At 43.0% G+C, this 24,585-nt stretch overlaps 1 long non-coding RNA gene across 1 annotated transcript in view; it reads right to left on the bottom strand.

Annotated features, from left to right (window-relative positions):
* The window catches only part of LOC308185667, a 39,065-nt gene extending 32,373 nt beyond the window's left edge, over nt 1–6,692 (bottom strand). The window contains exons 1-2 of the long non-coding RNA XR_013943540.1: nt 6,633–6,692; nt 5,232–5,617 (exon numbers count right to left, since the gene is read on the bottom strand). This is a non-coding gene — a long non-coding RNA (uncharacterized lncRNA). The remainder of the gene's footprint in view (nt 1–5,231; nt 5,618–6,632) is intronic.
* Nucleotides 6,693–24,585: the final 17,893 nt, after the last annotated feature.

Below are 24,585 nucleotides of genomic sequence, written 5' to 3'. Positions count from 1 at the left end.
CTAATACTACTATGAACTGTAGGTGTTACAGACAAAATCTGCTGGGAAAATGCAGCTTCATTCACTGCATTTTTTTATTTGGAGGGCTATTTCCCCTCCCAGCACTCCCCATCCTGTTGCCTTGAAAGCAGCAGCGCCCCAGTGATGCTCAGACAGGAGCCCCCTCCCGCAGGTGGGCTCAGTGATGCTCCCATTTGCACCTGTGTGATGCAGACACACAAATGCCTCTTTTCTTACCATGTGCTACTTTAGATTTCAAACCTGCCTGAAAGGATCAGCAGACGGACTGCCACATCCAAAAATACTCAGGATCTTGGAAAGCCAAATGTATTTTTCTTTTTCTTTTTTTCCTACTTTTTTTTTTTAATGCAGTTGATTTCAGGACTAGCATTACCCTTTGGCCATTTACCAGACAGACTGTACATTGTACTCATGCTTCTCAGCATTGTTGCCCTCCTAGGATCACCATGGTATGCTGCATTAGCTATAATATTTACCACCTTGTCGGTCAGTCAGTAACAACAGGCTTGATGAAATGGGTCATTTGTTATTTAGCACAAATCACAGTCATTGGGGAGTCAAGCTGGGAGATGTTTATTTACTGAACTTTTATTGTTGAATGTGCACGGGCTCTCAGATAAACTTGTGGTTTTGAATAGTGACCATGAGATGGGGTGGGAAGGAAAGAGCTAGTTAAACTGATTCTCTTAAAGGAAAACTTTTAACCAATTTTGCCTGTGTAAAAAGGGTGAAAATGTAATTTTCCCAATCACAATTTAAGGTGCTTTTTCGTGCTTTTTCCTCCACCACACACGCTTTCTTTTTTTAACCAAATACATACAGTGTGGGTATTCAAAAGATTGTTTCCAGCTACAAAGTTGGTGGAGCAATTCACTGAAACTTCTGATGTTTCACCAAACAATGATCTGAGTATAATGGCCTCTTGATCTGGATTATTTTTTTGTAGTTTGTTTTTTCCCTCTTTTCCCTTGGGGGAAAAATGTAAAATGAGACAAAAAAGAAAAATTTGCAAAAAAAAAAATAAACCTAATAAAATGAGCCCAAATGCAGGAAGAAAAAAAATAATGCCACTGAATTAAAAAGTAAGAAACAAACCACACATTGATTTGTTGAGTACAAAAGTAGAATAAAATTTTTTAGCCATTCCTTCAGACAAGATTGCTTTACCATGATTCATAAATTTGTTTCAGCTGCCCACCCTGTTCAAAAGACACCTTGGATAACATGGAGGTGCCAGATCTTCCCCAGTATGCTGGGGTCTGGCCAGCACAGCCTCGCCAGGAACAGTCAGGGCACCACGATGCCCTGGTTTGTCAGCTATTTAAATTTAAAGCATCTCCCAGGCTTCTTCCACCCCTTCCTGGACAAGCTGTAGCATTAAAGAATTGTCACAGGGATTCATCTCATACCTGCATGCAAAACTTTCTCATCCTTCTCCCCAGAACTTTGTGCCCTTGCTCTTGCTCGCCAGCAGCTAAACCACAGGCAAACATCCAACCCCAGCAGGAATTTTCAACCCTTACGTGATGTTTAAGTTCTTCTTCTCACCAGATTTGGGAACAACATCTGGAGAAGGGCCCTTGGCAGCGGGAAAGTGAAGGAGACAGGCTGTGCTTGGGGATGGTGCACACCTTGGTGGCAGGGAGAAGAGAAGGGGATGCCTCACCTGCTGCAGAACAACCCAGGCATGTGCTAGCATGGTGTTTCCATCCCACACTTGCGAGATTTCCCTGTTGTTTTTTGTTTTTTGTTTTTTTCCGAGAAGGCTGTTTGTTCACAGGTACAATTTTAGCTTGCAAATTTTTAATGACACAGAAATGTGCGCCTGAATACATTCTCATGCTTCCAGTGATTATGAGTTCGCAGGGTGGTGTCAACTACAAATGCCATGCAAATAGCTTCAGCTATTCAGCTCCGGTGAACAGTGGATGATTAAGGCTGCCCAAAAGAAAGAGAATAAAACCATTCCTCTTGTCATTTCTGAAGTTCAAGGGAGAGGAGAGCCACAAGTTTCGGTAAATGATCTGCAAGTGAAATGCTGCATGGCGAGCTTGTCAGCATGGATGTGCAGCAGGGTGGCGCGCCGCTGCGTGCCGCGTAGCATGGGGAGTTGCTAGGTTACCCCGAGAAGCAGGAATTCAGGGAACAAAGTACTCATATCTTTTTCGATTTTGAAAAATGAAATAGGTATTGACACAAAGTACAGTGTGGCACTGGAGCGATTTCATCGTGAAGAGATCAGAGGGAGGCAGCCTTTCATCTCGGTGGCTGCGGTTTGCCTCTGGTTGCGACTGGGACAGCGTGCTGGTGGGAGGATGCTGCTGCACCCCAGCAGCCCCAAAACCCCAAAGCTGCTGGGCAGCTGCTGCTCTCAGTCACAACAGCTGGTCCTACAAGAACTTCTGCAGCCCCTGTGATGTTTAGGCCTTAAACAGGCAGGGAGAGGGGAGCTCCCTTTCATGCTAGGAAGAAATCTGACAGCTCTAGTGGAGGCTCTCAGCCTACTGGTGTTGTGCCTTGAGATTTGTTTTGGTCCTTATTGTCATCCTCCTGCTGCTCATAGATAATGCCACAGTTTACAGTCAGGTATTGTGTGAACTGAATGGTTTATGTCATTTGTGCATTAATGACTCTTTTCATAGGATTAATGATCCTATAGGATCCTACTGGAAGGCACTGGGAGCACTGGGGAGGGCAGGAGTCAGGGAAGTCCCTCATAAAGGCTGCCATTCCTCATATTTTATGCTTGGGATGATCAGAGGAACTTCCTCTGTGCATGGTGCTTCTGTTATCCTGAGAGAGCTACACCCATACTTCCATGCTAGGAGCACGTTTGTCCCTGTCAAATGAAGAGCCACTCAGAATAAACAAGTTACACAATATTTTCATCTTTCAGTCCAAAGTGGCATGCATGTCCTCCAGCAATCCCACAGGGACTTCTCTGTCAGGTGAGGCAAAATGACATCCTCTTGCAGTTAACCACAGCCCCAGCATCTCATTGTCAGTTTAGCAGCACTGCTCAGACCACGGTGGATGAGCTACAGGAAGGGGTTGGGGCTTATTTTATTGCTGATGCTTTTCACATCTGTCTTTTCAGATTGTCAGCAGATTTTATATTCTGTGAAAATGAATATAAAGGTTGAATAAAGGTTGTATTCTTGTGGATGGATTCTGATGACACCATAAATTACAAGGGCAAGCCCTGAAAAGTTTGTAAAACACCACCAGAAACCAAGGGTAAACTTACTTTTTATAATTTCAAAATGACCAGGACTTTAGTTTCTTTTACTATTTCTGTAAAACTTCAATCTGATTAAAACTGCAAGTATATTATATATCTAATTGTCAGAATTTTTTGGATTCCAGAAACAGATCTGAATTTACCTACAGAAAGGATTCTTCATAGGTATAGGTTTTAAAAATTAGGGCTGTAAGGATATCCTGTGATCCATATTGCTGCCTGAAGGCAGAGTTGACTACACGTATGTCTTTCCTTATACATGTTTTTCTAGCTTGGTCTTAAAAACCACTCATAATATTGGTTGGTATTTCAGCTTCCCGAGGCAAAACACAGATTTTCCAGTGTTTACCTGTTCTTAATATTCATTAGCTTTCCCTGATGTTTAAACTCAACCATATCTTTTATAACATGATATGAACTCAGAATTCCCATCTCATTTATAGCAGACAGAAAGGAGAGCTATCCCTTTCTTTCTTAAAGTTCTTTTTGGAATATTTAAAGATTATCAGATTCTTCTTAGTCATCTCTTCACTACAGTAAACTAATCCTCATTTTCTTCAACTTCCCCTCCTAGTTCATGTTTCCCAGAGCTGTTCAAGCTGCATCCTCTGCATTTATATCCTCTCACATTCTCCCTTTCTTCTTTCTTTATCCCATGCAACTTTGCACCTTAAAGTTTGCAGCCAACCTATAAATACCGATGGCAGGTCCTCAGCTGGAGAAAATCTATCTTGCTACACAAATGGAATCAAGATGGCTTAAGCCAACAGTTACAACCCTTTGCTGTAAAGTGGGCGTGTAAGTGCTTGACAAGTGCTTTGAACTACAAGAGCAAGAAAGCACTGCAAAAGCAAGAATTGCTATTTCTTTTTCTGCTGTTGGTAATCATCACCCATCATACTCCATCTCTGTAATGATAAACCCAAATAAGCATCACTACACAACAGTGAAAATCATTTGGAAAAAAAATATATATATGTCTTCATACATGGGCTTCATTTGGATGTGTATTGGCCATGCACACGTTAGACAATGCCTTATGCACCTTTTCTCTTGTGTATGTCAGATGCCCACCATCTCTGGTACTGAGGTATAAAAACCTGCTTAGATAATTAGGGATGGGTTACAAAAATTGAGAAATCAGCTCCAAAGCTCACCTCAGTGTAGTGGTGATGCTGATGCAGAGCACACATGAAGAGCTACACACTGCATCCAGGCCCATAAACCACTGCATTGCCACCACATGGCAAGGCTGCAGCCTGGTGCAGGTCTGTGACCTCCCCATGGTGGAGCAGGGTTGCCTTGGGCCACCCCAAAGCAAAACAAAAATGAGCTTTTTCCATAGTAAAAACAAGTTAGAGTTGTGTTCTTCTTCCATAACTTCCCTTGGAATATTATTGCTATTAACCTTCCCTACCTCATGGAAAAATACTAGTGTTAGCTGTTCAGTTCTTCGTGTTTTATTGTTTAAGGCAATTTATGTCACATAATTCTGGGACACTAACCCAAAATAGACAACAATAGAAACATCTATTTTTAATCCCTTGATGTGTTACATGCTGTATTTTCTCCAGTACTGGCTTTATCTTTCTATTCAGCAGATAAAAACTAATTTGAAAACATTCTTCTAGAATATAGAGCATCAAATTATACCCTGGAGTCCAGAAAATCAAATTATTTTTTAATTTTAAAATAATTCCATTAAGAACTTGAATTATCTTGCAACACTAAATTTTCAGTAAGATTGTAGAACTACAACACAAAGTTTTAACAGAAAATGGGATTTGTGTTGCTTGATTTCAATTTTTTGTTTCTTTTTAATAGTTTTAAAGTGTCTTTCTATTTTAAGAAGAGGATTTGTAAAAATGGTATCATGGGGTGCATATTTTTCAACTCTCAATGACTTCCAGATCCAAATCTGATAACTTTAAAAGCAAAGAGATTTCTTTTTAACTCCTGTTTTACTCACCTGTTATGTTCCTTATGTCTGCAGAGTGCTTGACTTGTCCTTTGTAAGAAAAATGTTGCTCAAGGTAGCTGAAATGAAAGGATCACAGTATGTTGACTACTCCTTCTCCTGTCTTTCATTTCCTTCAGTGTTCACGGTCTGTGATGCAGCTATTTGAGTCAGTTTAATCTTTGCTTGTAAACATTTCCCTCGCTTGCAGCGAAGCTGCAGCACTCAGTGTTCTTCTTCAGAGAGATCTCGGGTGCAAGGTGAAGGCTTTGCACCATCTGAAGGTTATCCAGAGCCTGTGAGGTGCCTGAGGAAGAGTTTCTGAGGCGTGCTACACCTGGCAGGTCCCCACCGTGTTTGTTTTGCAGTTGCTAGAGGCAGCAGATCACAATCTTCCTCTGGCAGAACAGATGTGGTGTTTGGTGAGAGGGCTATGACATGAACTCCAGCAGTCCTGCCACTCCTGGCCTAACCTGACAGTGGGCCTACAGTGACTGTGAACATGGTGTGAACACACCACCGGTTATACCAAGCTATGGAAGCCAAGCTTTGCTTTCCAGACACCCCACCACAACCCACTCCTCTTCACTGAGGCCATTCCCTTTCCCCTGTGCTGTGCACAAGGGTGAGTGATTGACAAAACGGGCCTACGGCAGCACCACTGCCATGACAGGCTCTGAGCCCGGTCAGAGAGCAGGCCCGGGTGTCATGCAGGGCCCACCTTCCCCTCCTATCTTTAGGTTGGATATTAGGAGAAATTTTTTTAAAGAAAGGGTTGTCTGGGATTGGAACAGGCTGCCCAGGGAAGTGGCTGAGTCACCACCCCAGAGGTCTTCAAGAATCGTGTAGATGTAGAACTTAGTAGCATGGTTTAGTGGTGGACTTTAGTACAAGGTTAAAGGTTGGACTAGATGATCCTAGAGGTCTTTTCCAACCTGAATAACTCCTGTCCTGAGGTACCCGCTGCCAGCCTGCAGCACCGGCGTCCCTGTCAGGTAACACAAAGCTGTGCTTGCCCCAACACGAGCCACGATCCCTGGCTGGAAGAGCAGCAGCCAGTCTAGCCTTTTCTACATGAAAATCCACAACATGTGCCAATAACGCACAAACAAGAACACACTTTGCCTTTTAGCTTCAGGTTCACAAGCAAAAAAACAAATGGAGACCACAAGTAGGTCTAAAATGGAGATTTCCAGTGTAGCAGCGTGAGCATATTTGCCGTATGGATTCAGTCTCCTTGCTTTCTCCCTGCAAAAGCGAACTGCAGCCTTACCTAGCAACGACACAGGCTGTGCATGCTCATAAAGCAACCAAATGCAGCATTTCTGAACTAAACAATTATAGCATTTCGATTATTGGAATGTGTCTCGCGTTCAGCATGACTGCCCTGCAGAGAAAAGCCTAAACACTTGCCTGCATCCATCTGACTGCACAAGGTGAGCACGCAGAATTTGTTCCTTCATTCCAGCTGGAAAGATGGTTTCATAACACCGTTCATCAGCTCCTGAAGATTTCCAGTCCCTTTGCTGTCAGGATTGCACACATTGTTCCTCCATTCAAGAGCCATATGTTGGCATCACAACTGTGCCAGCACTGCAGTAATGCCAGATCCCGTGAAATAGGCTTAAAAATGAAAACCTAGAAAACGTACAGAAAAAAAAAATACATTAAGATATACCATGCAGATCTCTCAGGGTGAGTTTATTATGTTTTTCAAAATTAATAGGAGATGCAGGATAATAGATGGCCCAACAGTGACTACAAAGCTAAAACTATGTGACGGGCTCTGCTCATGTCATAAACAGTGAAAATACAGCTACATAGGTTCAAGCTGGGAATGAAGTCAACTGCATGGGTCAAAAACAAGGATTAGTGTTCCATTCCAATTACAAACAGTTGTGTTTCCCGTTTCCATCCCCCAGGAAACAGGAAACATGAATAAATATACATACCATCACAATATAAAGGAAAACAACAAAAAGAGGTTGTTCTGCTGTCCTCTCCAGTTTCATTACTTGCATATCTTAGCTCTGGACCACTTCACTGACTGTAGGTGAAGGAACACATCTTCAGGACATCCTGCAGCAAGTCAGAGAACCTGAGAAGCTTGGCTGACCTCACGGTGCTCTTCAACTTCAGGGCTGGATCTGCACAGCACCCATAGGAGCAGAGCTACTCGAAGCAGCTGTAAATCACTCAGCATGCCCAGCAGAGGTGGTGGGCAGAGGGGGCTCCCAGTGGGCAGACCTACCCAGGTCCTTACCACTGCCCCAGCAAAAAATGGAAAAGGGGTTTGCTTGCTGGTGGAGAAACCCCTCAGGGTGCCTCAGGACTTGTAAGGGGAGAACCTCAGGCCTCCCTTAATATTATGACCTTGATATTATTTAGGCTTTGATCTTCAGAAATCACTTTTTTTTTTTTTTTTTTTGAGGTAACAATCTACTTTGGGGAGTAAAAGTGGCAAACAGAATTACAAACCAGCATTACCACTTGGCTTCTGAACACCCCTTGCCCCACAACTGCAGTAAAAATCTCAGCAGTCAGAGGTTTGGATTCTCAAAAGTAGTTTGGGCAAGTTTTATGCAAATCAGCAGAAAATACTTATCAGCTATGGTGTTGAAAGTCTCAGCCTAATGTCACACCTTTTTTCACACTTGAACACAACTGGACAGTCATTTTATATCTATGAAGCACTGATTAATCTAGAAAAGGTAAAATCTCATGTTTTACCATCAAGTGCCATGGAAAGTTGGGAGTTGTTAGCCTTGGAGACCTTTCCTCAGTCACAATAAAAAAGAGACATACCTATTATTATACTTTTTTCTGCAGTCAAGTTCAAGGCACATATGATAAAGTACTAAAACTTACAATGGCAGAAACCTCCTGAAATGTTATGCTAACAAAAACAGGTTTAATGAGGGCCAAGTCAGAGACACCTTCCAACACTTCCAAAACACATTTTGTATCAAACTTGTAAAAAAAAAAAAAAAAGGGAAAAAAATACAAAATAAATTCTCCGCTAGAAACAAAAACAAAACAAAAAACACTACATATCTTGATATGGATGAAACAACAAACAGAAAACAGAAAGTGGAAGGAATAGTTATAATGTAAGACAAGCAAGAAGGAGAAGACAAAAGGCCACATTTTTGTTTAGTCTGCCTGAAGGTCATGAAAACATAAAAAAGACAATCTACAGAAACCGGCAGTAGTGTCAGACATAAAAAGAACTGGGGAGAGGGGGGCCAGAAGACATCTCTGAACTTTGCAATGTGATAGTGGCCTGCAAGAACAGTTTTTATGGAGAGGAAATATTTAAAATTCAGGTCAAAATGTACTAGAGAAGTGGCCAGGAAGGTGGATATTAGGATATTGAGACTAAGCAATTGGATCAAGGGTCCTGGAGACAAGGGTCCTGGGTCAAGGCTTCCCCACCACCACCACCACCCCCCTCAACACACACACACACACACATGCTTGGATTTCCTTAGGGCATCAAGGGGGCTTGGCTTAATCCATGTTTCTTCCAAACCTTAATCACTTCTTCTCTCAATCTGGGGTGGTGGCAGGGAAAAAGCATACTGAAGACTGTTCCCCACCAGCTTCCCAGCTGATGGCTTGGAAGCAGAAGGAGCCAATGGAGCTCACACAGGGGGCAAAAGATTTTTGACTGTGAGGGTCATATATACATAGATATATATATAAATGTCTCTTCTGAGCCACCTAGGGACAGCAAATATTGCTGCCCACTAACATGAAGCAATCAGCATCACCTGCACACTGAGAGCAGAGATCTTGGCAGCATCTGTCATGGGAGAGAGCACGCAGAGGAAGTTTGGCAATAACGGGGGCATGGGGGTGTGAGGTATGGCAAGGTGATCTGCCTCCAGCCATGAAAAATCTACTTCTGAAGATGGGGATAGGGAACAAACCTCAGCCATTTCCCACAGGCCCTCACTTCAGTTGTCACAGAATAAAGAAAGCTGCATGAAGTGGCCACAAACATGCCAAAAGTCCCCTGTGGATCTTGTCTTCTTTTTCTACTGCACATAGAGAACTACTCCTTTTTGATATCAGAACTGGAACCAGACTGGAAAATAACAGGATGGGAACATCACCTCCACATTCATCTTGTTGGATTAGGATACAATAAAGAGGTTGTGCGTTTAGAAGATAACACGAAGAGGCATGATTTTAATAACTGCTGAAAATGTTCTAATGCTGGAAAGATGAACTCATAGGCATTGATATCGGCATCCTCAAGCTGACATTAAAGAGAGGAATTTCAATTATTTTTTAAGTTATTCACTTGGGAAGCCTGTTCACATTCGACTACACAAACCGGAGATGTACTTAAACAAATGAGTAAAACATTGAAATTAAAAAACAGACTACTTTTTCTCCAAGTACCTTTTTCAAATGGCACAGAGAAATTTACACAAGCTGAAGGAGCCTCTGCATTTAATTCCTGGCGGCAATGATATTTCCTCAGCTCAGCCAGCAGTCTGGTCAGGTACTGCTGAGTCAACCTACTTCTGAGACCTTCCTTGCCTGCTAATGCTGTGCATAAACCTTGAGATGTCATTATTCTGCTGCTGTGAATAAGTCTTGCAGGTTTACTGCAGCTTGGAAGTAAAAGCTTAAAAATCCTCGGCGTTGTGTTTGCTCTCTCTTTAATTCCAAACATGAAATGACAATTCACTTAATAAAGTGGCTTCTCTTTGTAACATTATTTCTCCTTGGTTCAGGTACTCTCACTGCTATCTGAGAGCCCTAAGACACTGAATTTCATAACACATTGAAATCTAATACTATTTTCTGCAGAGCTATCATGGAGAGTCAAGCCTGTCATGCTGAGGCTTTACACCATCACAGATTTTTAAAATTGTGCAAGTCTCAGAAGATCTACTGTGCATGTACTATACGGAAATGCTTTAGCTTTGCTGCTGGTTTGTCTCATGCATCTCACATGCTGCTTCCAGAAGTGACGAGTGTATAAATGTCCAGAGGGACTGTCTCCAAAGGTGGCCTACCAGAATTATCACCCTGGGAGAATGCTATTGCCCCTGGGAATATGTAGGCAAGGTGGGAAAGAAGAGGTGAAAAAATGAGGCAAGTGAAATAACATATTTTGCACAGAAGATAATGGATATAAACCATGAATAACCTTAGTCCGGAATTATGAAGATAATCACAGATGTCATCTTCTGGAAGGCCTGTCTTATGGGAGTTGTGGAGGGAACACGAAACAGCCCAGCTGACCTGGGACTTGATGGCTGCATTCATGGAATTACACCAAATTAAATGTGGTTCAACACCAGGGCAATGGCCTTAATAATTTAGTTGCTAACCTCCACTCCCACACTTTCATATCTTGGTGAAGATAATTGTTCACTCCTGAAAACATAAAAATGTAATGTCTATTGCCAAATGTTGCCAAATTCCTGACCAAAAAAAAAAAAAAAAAGCCAGAATCAATGGGATGACTGTCATGATCATACATCAAAAGTATGTTCCATCAGCCCAAGTGGACAGTTTCAAAGAAGTAGTAATATGTTCATTACATATGCCATTAAAATATGTTCAGTTAAGTATTATTTAATTATAAAAGTAACAGTGTGGAAATGAATGTGAATGAAATAATGAGGGAAGGGTTGGGAAGGGGAGGGGAGGGGAGGGGAGGGAATGGGGGAGGGGAGGGGAGGGGAGGGGAGGGGAGGGGAGGGGAGGGGAGGGGAGGGGAGGGGAGGGGAGGGGAGGGGAGGGGAGGGGAGGGGAGGGGAGGGGAGGGGAGGGGAGGGGAGGGGAGGGAAGGGAAGGGAAGGGAAGGGAAGGGAAGGGAAGGGAAGGGAAGGGAAGGGAAGGGAAGGGAAGGGAAGGGAAGGGAAGGGAAGGGAAGGGAAGGGAAGGGAAGGGAAGGGAAGGGAAGGGAAGGGAAGGGAAGGGAAGGGAAGGGAAGGGAAGGGAAGGGAAGGGAAGGGAAGGGAAGGGAAGGGAAGGGAAGGGAAGGGAAGGGAAGGGAAGGGAAGGGAAGGGAAGGGAAGGGAAGGGAAGGGAAGGGAAGGGAAGGGAAGGGAAGGGAAGGGAAGGGAAGGGAAGGGAAGGGAAGGGAAGGGAAGGGAAGGGAAGGGAAGGGAAGGGAAGGGAAGGGAAGGGCTGTCCAGCCCTGCTGCAATAAAACCACAGCTACTGCTCTGGTCTAACGTAGATTTTTTGCTCCTCTGGCAAAACAACTTGAAGCTGTCTGAGCTGCAAGTGGAACTTATCACAGAATCACAGAATCGTCTAGGTTGGAAGAGACCTCCAAGATCATCTAGTCCAACCTCAGCCCTAACACTAACAAGTCCTACACTAAACCGTATCACTAAGGGCTACATCTAAACGTCTTTTAAAGACCTCCAGGGATGGTGACTCAATCACCCCCCTGGGCAGTCCATTCCAATGCCTAACAACCCTTTCGGTAAAGAAGAAGTTCTTCCTAACATCCAACCTAAACCTCCCCTGGCGCAACTTTAGCCCATTCCCCCTCGTCCTGTCACCAGGCACGTAGGAGAACAGACCAACCCCCACCTCTCTACAGCCTCCGTTAAGGTAACTGTAGAGAGCGATGAGGTCGCCCCTGAGCCTCCTCTTTTCCACCTTATTTTAAGGTGAGATAGGCACATTAATGGTTGTAAATGGTTGTAAATACAACTAAAATTACTTATGTTTTACTCTGAAGAAGGGTTTTTACGCAATCGGATTAAAATAGTTTGGGGTACGAAAAGTCATGCGACACTGCCTGAATAATTTAATAGTAACAGCTGTGACCCCCAGCACATGGTTCTGCTCTGCTGCATGTACTGCTCACCCATCCTAAACCACATTTGAGTTACTTGTGCTTCCTAATTCTTTCTGTTCAGTAGTTCAAGACAGTGCATAGACCACAATTGTTCCTGTGTTTGCTTTATTGTTGTTAAAAAGGGAGCTTTCTACTAAAAGGATGCCTTATAAAAATAACAGTTCCTTCAGTGAGACAAATAATGACATGAAACCCTGTATTCTTCTCCCACTACCATTAATTTTATATTAAATTCAAAATGAAATGTGGATGTTATGGATGTTAAAGGCAACAACTTCTCCTTTTTATTTTTTTATTTATTTGTTTATTTTTTGCCTAAGGAATATGTTTTTTCATGTACTGATCTGTTCTTTGCTTTCCATAATCTCCTTCAATTATGGAAGAATATAATTACATCATAATTTTAAAAGACTTTTTCAATTTGCTTTCACTTTATATCAAATTACAACATTTTAGAGTATTTTAGAACTGAGAGTTCCAAAGATTTTTGGAAAGATGCCAAAGAAAAATGTTTCAGCATCTTCCTCACAGAATAAACACAATATTGTTTTCAGCAATATTCAGTTGAGTTGGTATTACAAATATAGTTCAAGGGAAGGATCTGTCATGTAATCTGTATATTTAGATTCACAGAAATACAGAACTTGGGAATCATTCTCCTAATAACAGTAGAGACTATAGGATTATAAGGGTACCTGCAAAACTAAATTGCTGCTTAAAATTCAAAAAAAAATTGTTTTGTTAGTTTCAAAGTAACCTTATTGCAGTCTTCAGGAAAATGTCCTTATGAGGAAATTAATGGCGAGGATCATAACTTTGCTTTTGCAGAATAGATGTGCTTGCAGACTGCTGACCGTGTGGAATCCTGCAACTCTTTGGGTCTTTGTGTGAGTTTTGTATGGCATGGCAAAATGCACCGAGTTAGATTAATAAACGTCTGCAGTGATTTTTTCAGCTGTAGCTCTTGTACTTCAGCCAGAGCAGACCGAGCTTCCAAGCCAGCTCGTGCCTGCTGTGTTTGCCAAGGAAGATAAAACAAGCCTGCCTGCGAACACCCTGCCTGCACGCTGTGCTTTGTGCAGGTACGGCAGCACCGGGGGACGCTGCTTTGCACAGCACCAAGCGCTGTGTTGGCTGAAAGGAGCTGCTGCCACCAGGCCTCCGGGGACTTTTTGTTTTGGTAAAAGTGCAGCCTGGGGAAGTTCATGGGAAAGGTCTGTCCTGAAAGCTTCTCCTCCCAGCTATGGCTCGGAAGGGTTCAGGGGATGCATGGCTGCTGGATTCGAGTGCACTAACACCTTTTGCTAATTGGTAATCTTCTCTCAAGAAGAAAGGCTTCATTTCATCAATTAGGCAACCAAGGACTATATGAGATGTGTCTTTGCAGGTGTCAGTAGTCTCCAAAACTAATAGGAACTATCTTTGTGTCACTTTGAGCAATAATTTTAGGAAGAATTTTTTACCATAATAGTAATATTACTAGTAATAATAGTAATGCTGCTAGTAATAATAGTAGTAGCAGTAATAGTAGTAGCAGTAGTAATAATAATAATACTATCAACCTGATTGTGCTAAAATATGCAGCAGTTTGTGTTCATTGTTCTAACCAATTTTATGTTTGAGAGGAAAAGTTTGCAGCCAAAGCTATCTTCCTCCTCCTTCCCCCAAAAAATAAAACCAGCATTCCGATAAAGCCAGAAAAAATGTCAACCCTTCTTCAGTTCCGCACAAATCACACATACTCTTACGAAACATGTATTCACAACATATTAAAAACAGACCCAAGAACACCGTCACAACGGAGGGCTCCTCCTTGGCAATATTCTGAACCTCTGCCACAGGTTTGCAGGAGCCTGTTTGACCCAAAATATCTTGGCAGGGAGGCTGGCTCCTGCCATAACTCAGGTGAAACATTAGAATGAGTGCTGAAGATCTGATGGCAATTTTGGATGACTTCAGGAAAGCTCCAAGGGTAGGGGTGTGTTTGTCCACGCCACAATCCTTCTGCATTGGACAGGTCCATGTCTGTGGCAGGCAGGTGGCGGTGCTGCCCCTCTCCTTGCCTGCCCCAAAAGCAATTTGCTAAGAAACTGATTTTATTAAAATGAAAAGCTTCCTAGAAGTACTGAAGGCTAAACCCTTTCTATTTTCTTTCCAGACTCTTTGCCCTCCTCAGTTATGCCATGTGGAACGCTGGAGAGTGGGAACATTTCCAGCAAGTGCAATTAGGTTTAATACTTCCCATACATATGAGCTTATGAGCTCTCTTTTAATTACTGCTATTTACTACTAAGTATTATTATTTACAATGGCAAACAAACCTTCACATTTCCCAAATCCACACCTTCCAAAAAAGCCAGCATTTTCAGCCTTCCCATAGGCCATACAGGAGGGGGGAAAAAAAAAATTGTAAGATGCACTTGTTCAAATAGTGATTTATTTATTTATTTATTTTTTCCCCTAAGGACTTTTCTCTTTTATGCAGGACTGTTTACTAACAGTAAACTTCTGCAAGCTGACAAGCACACCAAATGCTCCTTTACTTCCTCATTACCATCCATTCCCATGAAAGGCACTGGGATGACAACGAAGGGTGCTGAAGCCCCTCACCCTCAGACCGGAGGCTGAGCAAGCTCTCAGCCACTTCCACATGCCCACAGTGTGCAAGCAGCATCCCCAAAATCCAGGAGGCAACATTGGCCCTTGCTTCAAGGGTCCATCAAATTCAGGTCCCACAAACACAAGACTCCTCGGCTCCTCATTTGACAGCTGCAGCCCCTTGGCACCCCACGTGCCCTGCCGTGATGCTGTGATGCCATGATGACACCAAAAAAGTCAATGCCACTTATTCACTAACAGCAAACATCCCACGCAGCTAAGAAATACCAAATTTTTACAACAAACGACCTATTTCTGGGGTTAGCCCTACAGCCATCAGCTGCAGGAAACAAAAGGCTGATGTCCTCCTCTTTCCTATTTATTATTATTTTTTAACAGCTGTTTAGTTCAGTCACTGCAGAGTTCACTTAGAGTCTAGGGGCGTCATTTCCTAAAACTGTAAGCCACTAAGGATTAGCAGCACACTGAAATTATACAACTTAGAACATCCCCCAGAGCATCCACTGCAGTAAGTCAGACTTTCCTTGAAATGTTCTGGCTAAAAACCTGATTACACGTACAGAGAAGCAGGGACCTTAATTGGTTGCTTCTCCCAAAACACCTCTGTTTAGTCTGATGTGGAGGCATCTTCAGCTTGTTAACTGAGCATACCCAATCACGCTCAATTAAGACGTTTTAATTAAGCATAGTTAATTACACTTAACATAAAGCACACGAGCAGCCCTTGTTGCAGCTCCTTGCAGGTGTTGGGGCACAGCCGCCCTCCTGGCCCTGTGACTGACAGCATTTTGGAGCCAGGCCACAGGCAGGCCTCGCTCATGCCTGAATCCTCCCAGGCCCTTCAGCCTTGACACATCCAAAACACTACAGAGGATCGCATTTCCTACGCCATCCCTTCATGCGGGGTCTTACCAAAGGCCTTCCCTGAGCACTACATCCCAAAACATCTCAGGGAACGGATTGATTAAATTGGTGCAACACGTTCAAGGGGCAGGGCAAGGTTTCCAGAAGGCTTTCCAGAGATGTAGCAACAAGTACCCCAAAACCTCACTTCTCACTTTACTCCTCTCTTGCCTGTTTTTTTCTTTTGTGTGTACCTTGCTAGCAAACTGACCTGGAGGCCCGTGGTGCCAGGCCCAGGTCGGAGCTCGCACTGCAGTCCCCACGGCTCGGCAGTGTGAGGGCTCGTGGGACCTCTCTAGCATGTCTCAGCATGAGGCTTTTCAGGCACCATGAAAAAAGCAAGAGCAGCTGTAACAGCCTGGGTGAAAATACTGCCTACGCTTTTTGCTATAAACATTATTTTGCTGCATTTCTCCCCCTTTCTGCGCCATTAGCTTACTATACCGATGTTGCCACTCATGCAGTGAGAAAAAGGGTTAACTCCTTTCCACCTCCTCTTGGCTATAACACTTTGGAAGTGCTGAAGTCTTCCCCCTGGTCCTCCCTCGGCCTCCACCAGGCCCCAGCGAGTGCTTCTGCAGCACACCTGGTGAGCAGGCTGACGGAAAGCAGCAAAACTGAGGCTTGGCACGACCCAGCGGCTGGACCTGAAATGAGGGACGGGGTAGCTGCCTGCTGCACCCACCCACGGGACGGGAAGGGAGCACGGTGTCAGGGGGCAAGTCGTTTTGCTGACTGTGCTTCCTTCCTCTGCAACTGTTTTTCGTTTATGCGTACAGCTCTGCACATACTTGTACATAGGAGGGGCTGGAGGTCCAAGTGCAGGGGCAGTAACAACCATAACCTGCAGAGCTAAGAGTCAGAGGCTACTGACCAGGAGCTTGGAAAGGCAGGAACAGGCTGGGTGGAGACGTCGCTGGAGCAGACAGGCATGCCCGAGGTGACCATGAATAATGCTGCTAATTTCTGAAATAGGATCATAGAGTGAAAGTTATGGCTACAAAGTGGTACGAGATACCTGTCATCATGCGGAGCCACACAGACAACCCAGAGAATCATGGAATCATAGAATATCCCGACTTGGAAGGGACCATAAGGATCATCAAGTCCAACTCCTGGCACCGCACAGCTCTACCCAAAATTTTAGACCGTGTGACTCAGTGCACAGTCCAATCGCTTCTTAAATTCAGACGGGCTTGGTGCAGTGACTGCTTCACTGGGAGCCTGTTCCAGTGTGCGACCACCCTCTCTGTGAAGAACCTCTTCCTGTTGTCCAGCCTAAACCTCCCCTGCCTCAGCTTAACACCGTTACCCCGGATCCTATCACTGGTGATTATGGAGAACAGGTCAGCGCCTGCCTCTCCACTCCCCCTCGCGAGGAAGTTGTAGACTGCGATGAGAAGACATAAGCAGAAAATAATGTTGGCAGAAAAAGAGGACAAGTGACAGAGTAAAAGCTCAGGAGGTCGCACTACAAGCAGCCTGTAAAACTGTGCTGTTGGAGGCTCCGGGGTGGCACTGAAGAAGAGGGGTTGCTCTGACTTGTTGAAGGCAGGAGGAAGCCAGAGCAGGATTCTTCATCATTTACAGCCCACAGGATTGGCATGACTGTGGTTGGCTTATTGCAACTTTTCATTCAAACTCTGTGATCATAGTTAGTGCTAACAAGATCAGATGTCTCAAAGATTACAAATAAAAACAGACTGCCGCTTTTTTATTGCTATTATTTCAGTATCATAACTGTACAGAGTATGGCAAATCTGTAGTCACGTGTTAATTCATTAATGTGTTCCTAATAAGTGGTATTAATTCATTAATGTGTTCTTAATAAGTGAAATCCCTATAGACTCATTATTGTGGATAGAACTGGGCAAATCCCAACAGAAATTTTATTGAATATTGGCTCAGATTGCAACTTATTTTTCCCCTCATCTGAAAGTTCCCATCAAGAAGGTGGTGGCGAAGTTCCCATCAGGAAATTCCCATCAAGAGGGTGGTCGCACGCTGGAACAGGCTCCCCAGTGAAGTAGTCACTGCACCAAGCCCGTCTGAATTTAAGAAGCAATTGGACTGTGCACTTAGTCACATGGCCTAAAATTTGGGGTAGACCTGTGTGGTGCCGGGAGTTGGACTTGATGATCCTTATGGGGCCCTTCCAACTCAGGATATTCTATGATTCTATGATCAGTTTTGGGGAACCAAAGTGCTCGTGCTTGCTTCCAGCCAGTCCCCCAGGACACAAGTACACATCCCCAGAGAGACATATACAAAATTATTTTGCCAGGGTAATCCAGACAAGTTATACTCATTCAGAAGACAAAATGCAATTTATGTCCAATCACATCTAAGCAGACACTGGATTTCAGAAGTCAAAAGCAAGAGGTGAGAGGGAAGACGCAGGTCATTCCAAATGTGCACTGCTGAAAAAATAATCAAGCTTTTGCAGAAAACTTAGCGTAAATTTGCCAGGAAATTTGACTGTGTATAATACTGAAGAGGGGACGCACTATTGATGCGATACGTGAATGTTCCTAATTATTTTAAGGGAGAAACTTTGTATTGTAAAACAACCACTCTCCAGCACTAGTGGCTGTCTAGGATGAGCAACTGAGATTGCTAAGCAAATTGAACCATTCTCACGCTGCTCTGCAAAATGAGGAGTGGGGGAAAAAAGAAAAAAAAAAAAGAATGGTGAAGGAAAGCATGTACAAAAAGCTGTGATTTACACTCAGAATAACCAAATCATGCCATCGTGTAAGGAGACAGTTTCTTCAGAATACCTAATACTTCAAAAAAGAAAGTAATTTCATGACCATAAGAGTTAGTAAGAAAGTAAAAACTTAGCAGGGACTTTTATTTATTTATTTATTTATTTATTTTTATTTTTTCCTTTTTCCTTTTTTCTTTTTTTCTTTTTTTTTTTTCTTTCACATGTGCTAGGATGCTTTTCTCCAATAGCAAACCTCTTTTCCGATGTTAGTTCTGCAAACTGCTTGCTCTTAGAGCATGTGAGAGTGAAGTGCAGCCTCTTTTTGCACAGAAAGGGGGAACGCCTTTGGTATTGTGGCCATGAGCAGCAGCCTCTCCCATGGAACAGAAATGTTGGCACGAGCAGGGGGAGCCTTACAAGCAACACACAGAGAGGGAGGAAAAGAGAAAGTGAGGGAAGATTACAGGGAGATTTATAGGTTGTGCATACGACGCCGCTAAAAGCCCTGCAGAACTCCTTACAATGCCGCTTGAGTCACTAACAAATTGAAGCACTTTATAAAATTTGCAGCTCTTCAATAATTTTGCATCGGTTTAAAGTGCTCATGCTCCAAACCGCAAAGTCTCTTAACCACCACAGATGTATAAAAGGCACATCATCAAAATGATGGTAATCAGCTCCTTCAATCTCAGGTGTAAAATTGTTCTGTATTTTTCCCTTGTCATTTTTGTTATTCACCAAGTGAAAAAAAAAATAATAATAATAATAAAAAGAAGGTCATAAGAATGCAAGGGAAAAAAAATCCTTTTTCAGATTCCTATGCAAAGTTCAAAAAACTGTGTGGATTAAAAGAAATTCACAGTTAACTTTGGCAAGGTTGACTAAAATCTCACAGGCTTTCTTTGTTGAATATCCACCCCACGAACAAAAATATATCCATGAAGGGGCTTAACAATCTCCAGAGATGTCTCCAGACATAATGAAAATGTTTAATGGTCAGGAGAAGAGGGAGAAGATGCACACTTTGAAGCACGTTTTGTCAGGTACTGAAAGGTGTATATGCTAAATATGCTAAATTTAACATTTTTTCCAATAACTTGCACCACACAGCAGAAAGCAGCATTGAATTGTCTAGGTCAGCTCTTCACAACTAGCAGGTTGTGTGAATAGTGGATATCTCAGTTTATCTACTAAACCAAAAGAAAATCAGTGTGTGGGCAAGGAAATTTCATAATGGCATGAAAGACCGTGAAAATATTTTCAACCTCAGTTAAAAAGTATTATTATGTAAATACAAAACTCTTATTAAGAAAAAAAAAATGGGAAGATTGTTCAGCTTGTGCACTTAAAAAAAATAAATAAAATTAAATTAAAAGGAAAGGAAAGAAAGAAAGAAAAACTAAACCAAACTAGAATAAACTAAACTAGAATAAACTAAACTAAACTAAAATAACACCGTTTTTTTCCACAGGTATTCATGTGACTGAAGTATATTTTAGCCCCCTGAGCAGTTTGACACTTTGGCTCTCATTCTTTATTAGAGCACACTTTCTCTTGGGCTGCTCACTGCTGAAGCACAAGCAGATGTTGCCAAGTGTCTGCACTTTTGCATACGCTGTTACTGCAAAAACTTCTCATGCCTCTGAAGAGAGACGTCCCGCCGAGGCTTGTTGTAACACAGCAGCATGGTGTGGTACACATGCACTCTCCTGCCTAAAAGAGCCGAAGCAACAGGGATGGCTGTGAGGAGAACTGAGCACCCTGCTGGGACTGGAAGCAGAGAATTTTTATTTATTTTTTCTATTTTTTTTCCTTTCCAAATGAGCACAGTGGGCCAGCTACAAACTAGATGGGTGCAGCAGCTTGGAGGGCACACTGTGAACCCAGGGAGGGCTCAGACCCCTGGGGAACTGCTCCACGTGGTGCTGATCGGTTTGTAATGGGATCATTCTTGAGATCTACAGCGAGTTTGAAGCCAGCATTTCACAGTAACATGGGGACTACATTTTGTGTCAAATGACATGATAAACTCATCGCTAAATCCTAATAACTAATAAAGGTTTCAATTCAAGTTTCCTTGCCTTTTAAAATTAACTGAAATCCCTTCCTTTTGATTCAGCAAGGACTGAAAAAATACTGATGCCTGGTCTGCTCACAAACCTCCCATCCGCATAGTGTGTAGAGCTCCATTTGTATTTATCAGTAAAATGCAGGAAGCTGGTGTCGGAGCATGCCATCGGTTCTAATTCACTCAGAGCACAAGAAAACCATGGGAAGAAGCACGACCAGAACAGGAATCCTGCTGGAGACTGCCTAAGAGAAAAATGCGTGCATGACTGAGCAAATAACATTCGTCAGGTGTTCCCAGGAGTTTAGAAACAGCGCTGAGAAAGGCAGCTGCTCCAGGAATCAGGAGAACCAACGTAACTCTGACACAGACGTGGTGGATTTCATGCCACCACCCCCATCTCTGCCCATGAGGTGTGTGTATGGGGGAGAATCTGGCATCTCCTGGGCTGTTCCTCGTCCTTGGGGCAGTGTCCAGCCTGAGATAAGGGGGTGGATTTTGGTCTTAGCAGCCCTTGAAGTCACCTTGGGGAGAACTGGAGCAGGACGCTGGAATGGGTCTGACACTGCCATGCCTGAACACAGGACTGACCTGTGTCTGATCTCCCACATTGCCATGTGGGTATACACCCCGGTTTAAAAGTATTGCAAATCATGACCTGGGCCTCGGCACAGAATTACAGGCTTCCCCTGAGGTAGGCAGCTTTGACAGCTTTGCTCTGTGAATCTCTGTCTTCTAGCTATACAGTGGTCTAATATTTACCCACTAAACAAACTATAGACATTGCTAATTCAGATTAATTGTGATTTTGTTTGTTCAGCAATGGAAATTTCATTTTAAAACTTTTTTTTTTTTTTTTATTGGATGGCGTGCTAGAAGTATATTAAAGCAAGTTAATTATTTTAAAATTTTCTAAAAGAAAGGTCATTTGCATAGCGAGCATCTTTCATGTGCAACAGCAGTATTGCTGGCTCCTGTCCAGCCCGGTGTCCAGCAGGACCCCAGGGCCTTTTCTGCAGAGCTGCTCTCCAACGGGGTGCCCCCTGGTGCCTCGGGCTGTTCGTAACCAAACACAGGACCCTGCCCTTCTCCTTGTTGAACTGCATGAGATTAAACTTGCCTCCATGCTCCCTTGCTTCCTGCTGTAGGTGACCGCTACACTGTTAAGTGTCAAATTCTTTCCCTCATCGCTAGTCCCAGAGATGAAATGGTGGTGAAAATACATACGTACATAGATGTAAGTTATTACACATGCCCAGCTAGGAAACTCTTCTGAGACAGGAGGTCACTTACAGACACAAAATTAAACCAGGATATTAACTCTTGTAATTTCTGTATTACTTTTCCAGAGGCTTTTCTTTGTGATCCCAAGCCCAGGAAGCAAGCTGCATGTCTCGCTACAGTGTGGTGTCAGCCCTGGGGGCTGCCTCCTGAGAGGAGGTGTTTTGACCATAGCTCACACCACCAAGGATTTGCAGCAAAAAAACATGACACGGAGGCTGTACCTGCAGGCAACGGGTGAGGAGCTGTCTTTGCCCAGGGAGATGCTCCAGCATGTGGCTAGATTTCAGCCCACTATCCTCATCCTCTTCACTTCATCAGCAATTTACCCTTTCCTCAATTACTTTGTATTCTCTAGGCTTTGATTTTCTTATGTTTCACCTACAGCAATCAAAATATGCTTCCTTGGTGCTGCTTCTAAAATCCCGTATTTTCATGCTGGTGCTGCCACGTGCCACTTGTATCTGAATACAGAATGATGAAACCACCAGTAAATAAATATGTTCGGTCTCTACCAGTTGCACTTTCATCTACAGCAGAACATGCTTTGAAACACATAAGCACTAGCAGACAAAATTTCTTTCAACATTTTGACATTTTTATTTTTTTATTATTAAGTATACAAAACATTTGTACAAGAAAAGCTTACTGTAGTCATTTTCTCAGACATAATAGTCCTCTCACAGCAAAGAGCTTGCAAAATAATAACAATAAACCTTTTACACTTTTATGCGGTTGAATCAAAAGAAATAGCAGGTGGAAGTAAAAACAGAATTATAGAGTGAATAAAACAGAAGGATATTTCATGTAAGTAGCACATGCCCTGACCAGTTCAAAACTTATTTCTCAGTATTTTGGAGGAATTTTAATGTAACATACTTTGTTCGTTAAAAAGCAGAAATGCTACTGAATTACTTAAGCAAATATGCCAAGTGCCAGGGCAGTTTCTGACCTGCTGAAGAGCTGTCCTGTTTAATGCAGGACACAAAGAAACAAATACGTATGTGGCCTTCCACAAAAGGCTACTTCCTTCTCTGCTCCAGGTCTGCAATGGAGAGAAAAATACTTACAACTTTTTGTGGTGCCAACTAGTTTGGAGAACACATTGAAAACATTGTATTCATCAAAATCTTGTAAAAATAAAGAGCATCGCTAAAGGCAACTATTACTTCTGTCATAAGACAACTTATCTTTTTTTATTCTATAATTTAGAATAGCTCTGTGTTTGCATAGACAAAATCAGGAACTTTTGGCGTGGACAGACTGAAGGGTTTTACAAAAGGCAGCAACATGACTTCACACACTTTCTCAAAAGGATAAATCTGTGTTGCAAGCTGACTTCAGGACGTTTTGAATCTTGCAGCAGCTCTCTTCTCTCATGTGTGTAAGAAAAGTGCCTTCTCTAGCAGGAGTAAAGAGAGGATAAATAACAGCACCACGGAGGGGAAAAAGGAACCAGAGAAAGCCACAAAGCTGGAATTCTTTCATTGCCAGGCTTGGAACAGACACAGCCATGCAGCAGCATGTGGCAACGAGGAAACATGAAGAGCTATAACAGGTAGGCTGGGATAGAACTGAGAGAGCTAAGGGTATCCCCGGGACATGGAAAATCAGAAGGAGAAAGAGTAGATATTGCTTCATAGGGAAATTAAACAAGCTACTGGGCTGCTCCTTATCATTTTTGTTTATTCTTCATAGTGGCAGGCCAGCGCACAGAACGAAGGCTACGGGACACCAGCAGGTGTTACATGCAGGTTGCAGCCAGGAGGGTCCAAAAAAGCTCCCCTGTGTGCTCACAGCACCACCTAATAGAGCCTCCTCCAGAAAGCTCACGGAGGCTCAGCAGCTCCATAGGAATGAAGGCAAGGAAATACAGCAACAACTTTCAGGTGCGGGGTGACACACAAAGAGCCAGGTGGATTGTCAACCTGAGAGGATTCAGCCGCAAGGGAGCTAGCACGGCTTTGCCAAGGGCAGATCATACCAAACCAGCCTCATGTCCTTCCTTGACATAACTGGCCTGGTAGAGAAAAGGAAAGCAAGAGATGTGACCTTTCTTGCCTTTAAGGTCTCTGAGATAATCCAGCATGAGATTTTCTGAAGGAAAATAGAACATATGGATTAAGAGCATGAAGCAAGTAAATGTTTCAAAAGGACGACTGTGAACATTTTGCTGTTAAGACATGGAGTCTAGAATGGGGGTGGTGTCTATATGTAAAAGTACATACCCATATACATACATGTTTATGTGCATAAATACATAGGAGCACGCGCACACATACATGTATGCACGTATATGACTAATACACATACAAATATAAGCCATTATATTTGAGTTTCTCGAGCAAGGTTCTAATGAAAAGATGGGGCTGCAGGGAGAGAGTTGAGGGCACAGCTCCAAAGTGGCGTTTCTTGACAGTGGAACAACTGTCTCAGTAATACAGCCATCAAAAGGCAAATAATCCATATGGTAATCAAATTAATTATTATTAATAAGAGCAACAACGAAAGCAGGGGGAAAAGAACAAAAATGTTTCTCACCTCCAGATTTCTCACTTCCATTTAAGAGAAGTGGAACCTAAGTTACCAGCTCAGACTTGAGGTCAGTGACCACAACAGCCATACCTCTCCTACTAATGAGGTCTGCCATGTGGAAAGCCCCAGAAAAATCCAGCTGGAATCTAGGTGCCAGTCCTTGGGCACTCATGTATCAGCTATCTCAGAAACTCACCTGCTCTACTTTTTACCTGAAAATTTCAGGTTGTAAGATTTGAACCTCAGAGCCAAGAGTTGAAGGCTTACACTTCTAATGTTGTAAGGGTGATGTCCTGCCTCCACTCTTGGCATGCAGGAAGATTCAGCACCTTTTACAGAAAGAAATCTCCAGAGGAAACATTTTCTATTCTCAGATACCAGTATCCTACTAGAGAGACAGCATGCAATA

The sequence above is a fragment of the Anser brachyrhynchus genome, assembly GCF_964034855.1.
Source record: "Anser brachyrhynchus genome assembly, chromosome: Z".
NCBI classification, from domain to species: Eukaryota; Metazoa; Chordata; class Aves; order Anseriformes; family Anatidae; genus Anser; species Anser brachyrhynchus.
Note: the sequence above shows the minus strand (reverse complement) of the source record. Positions and strands in the feature narration are given on the sequence as shown.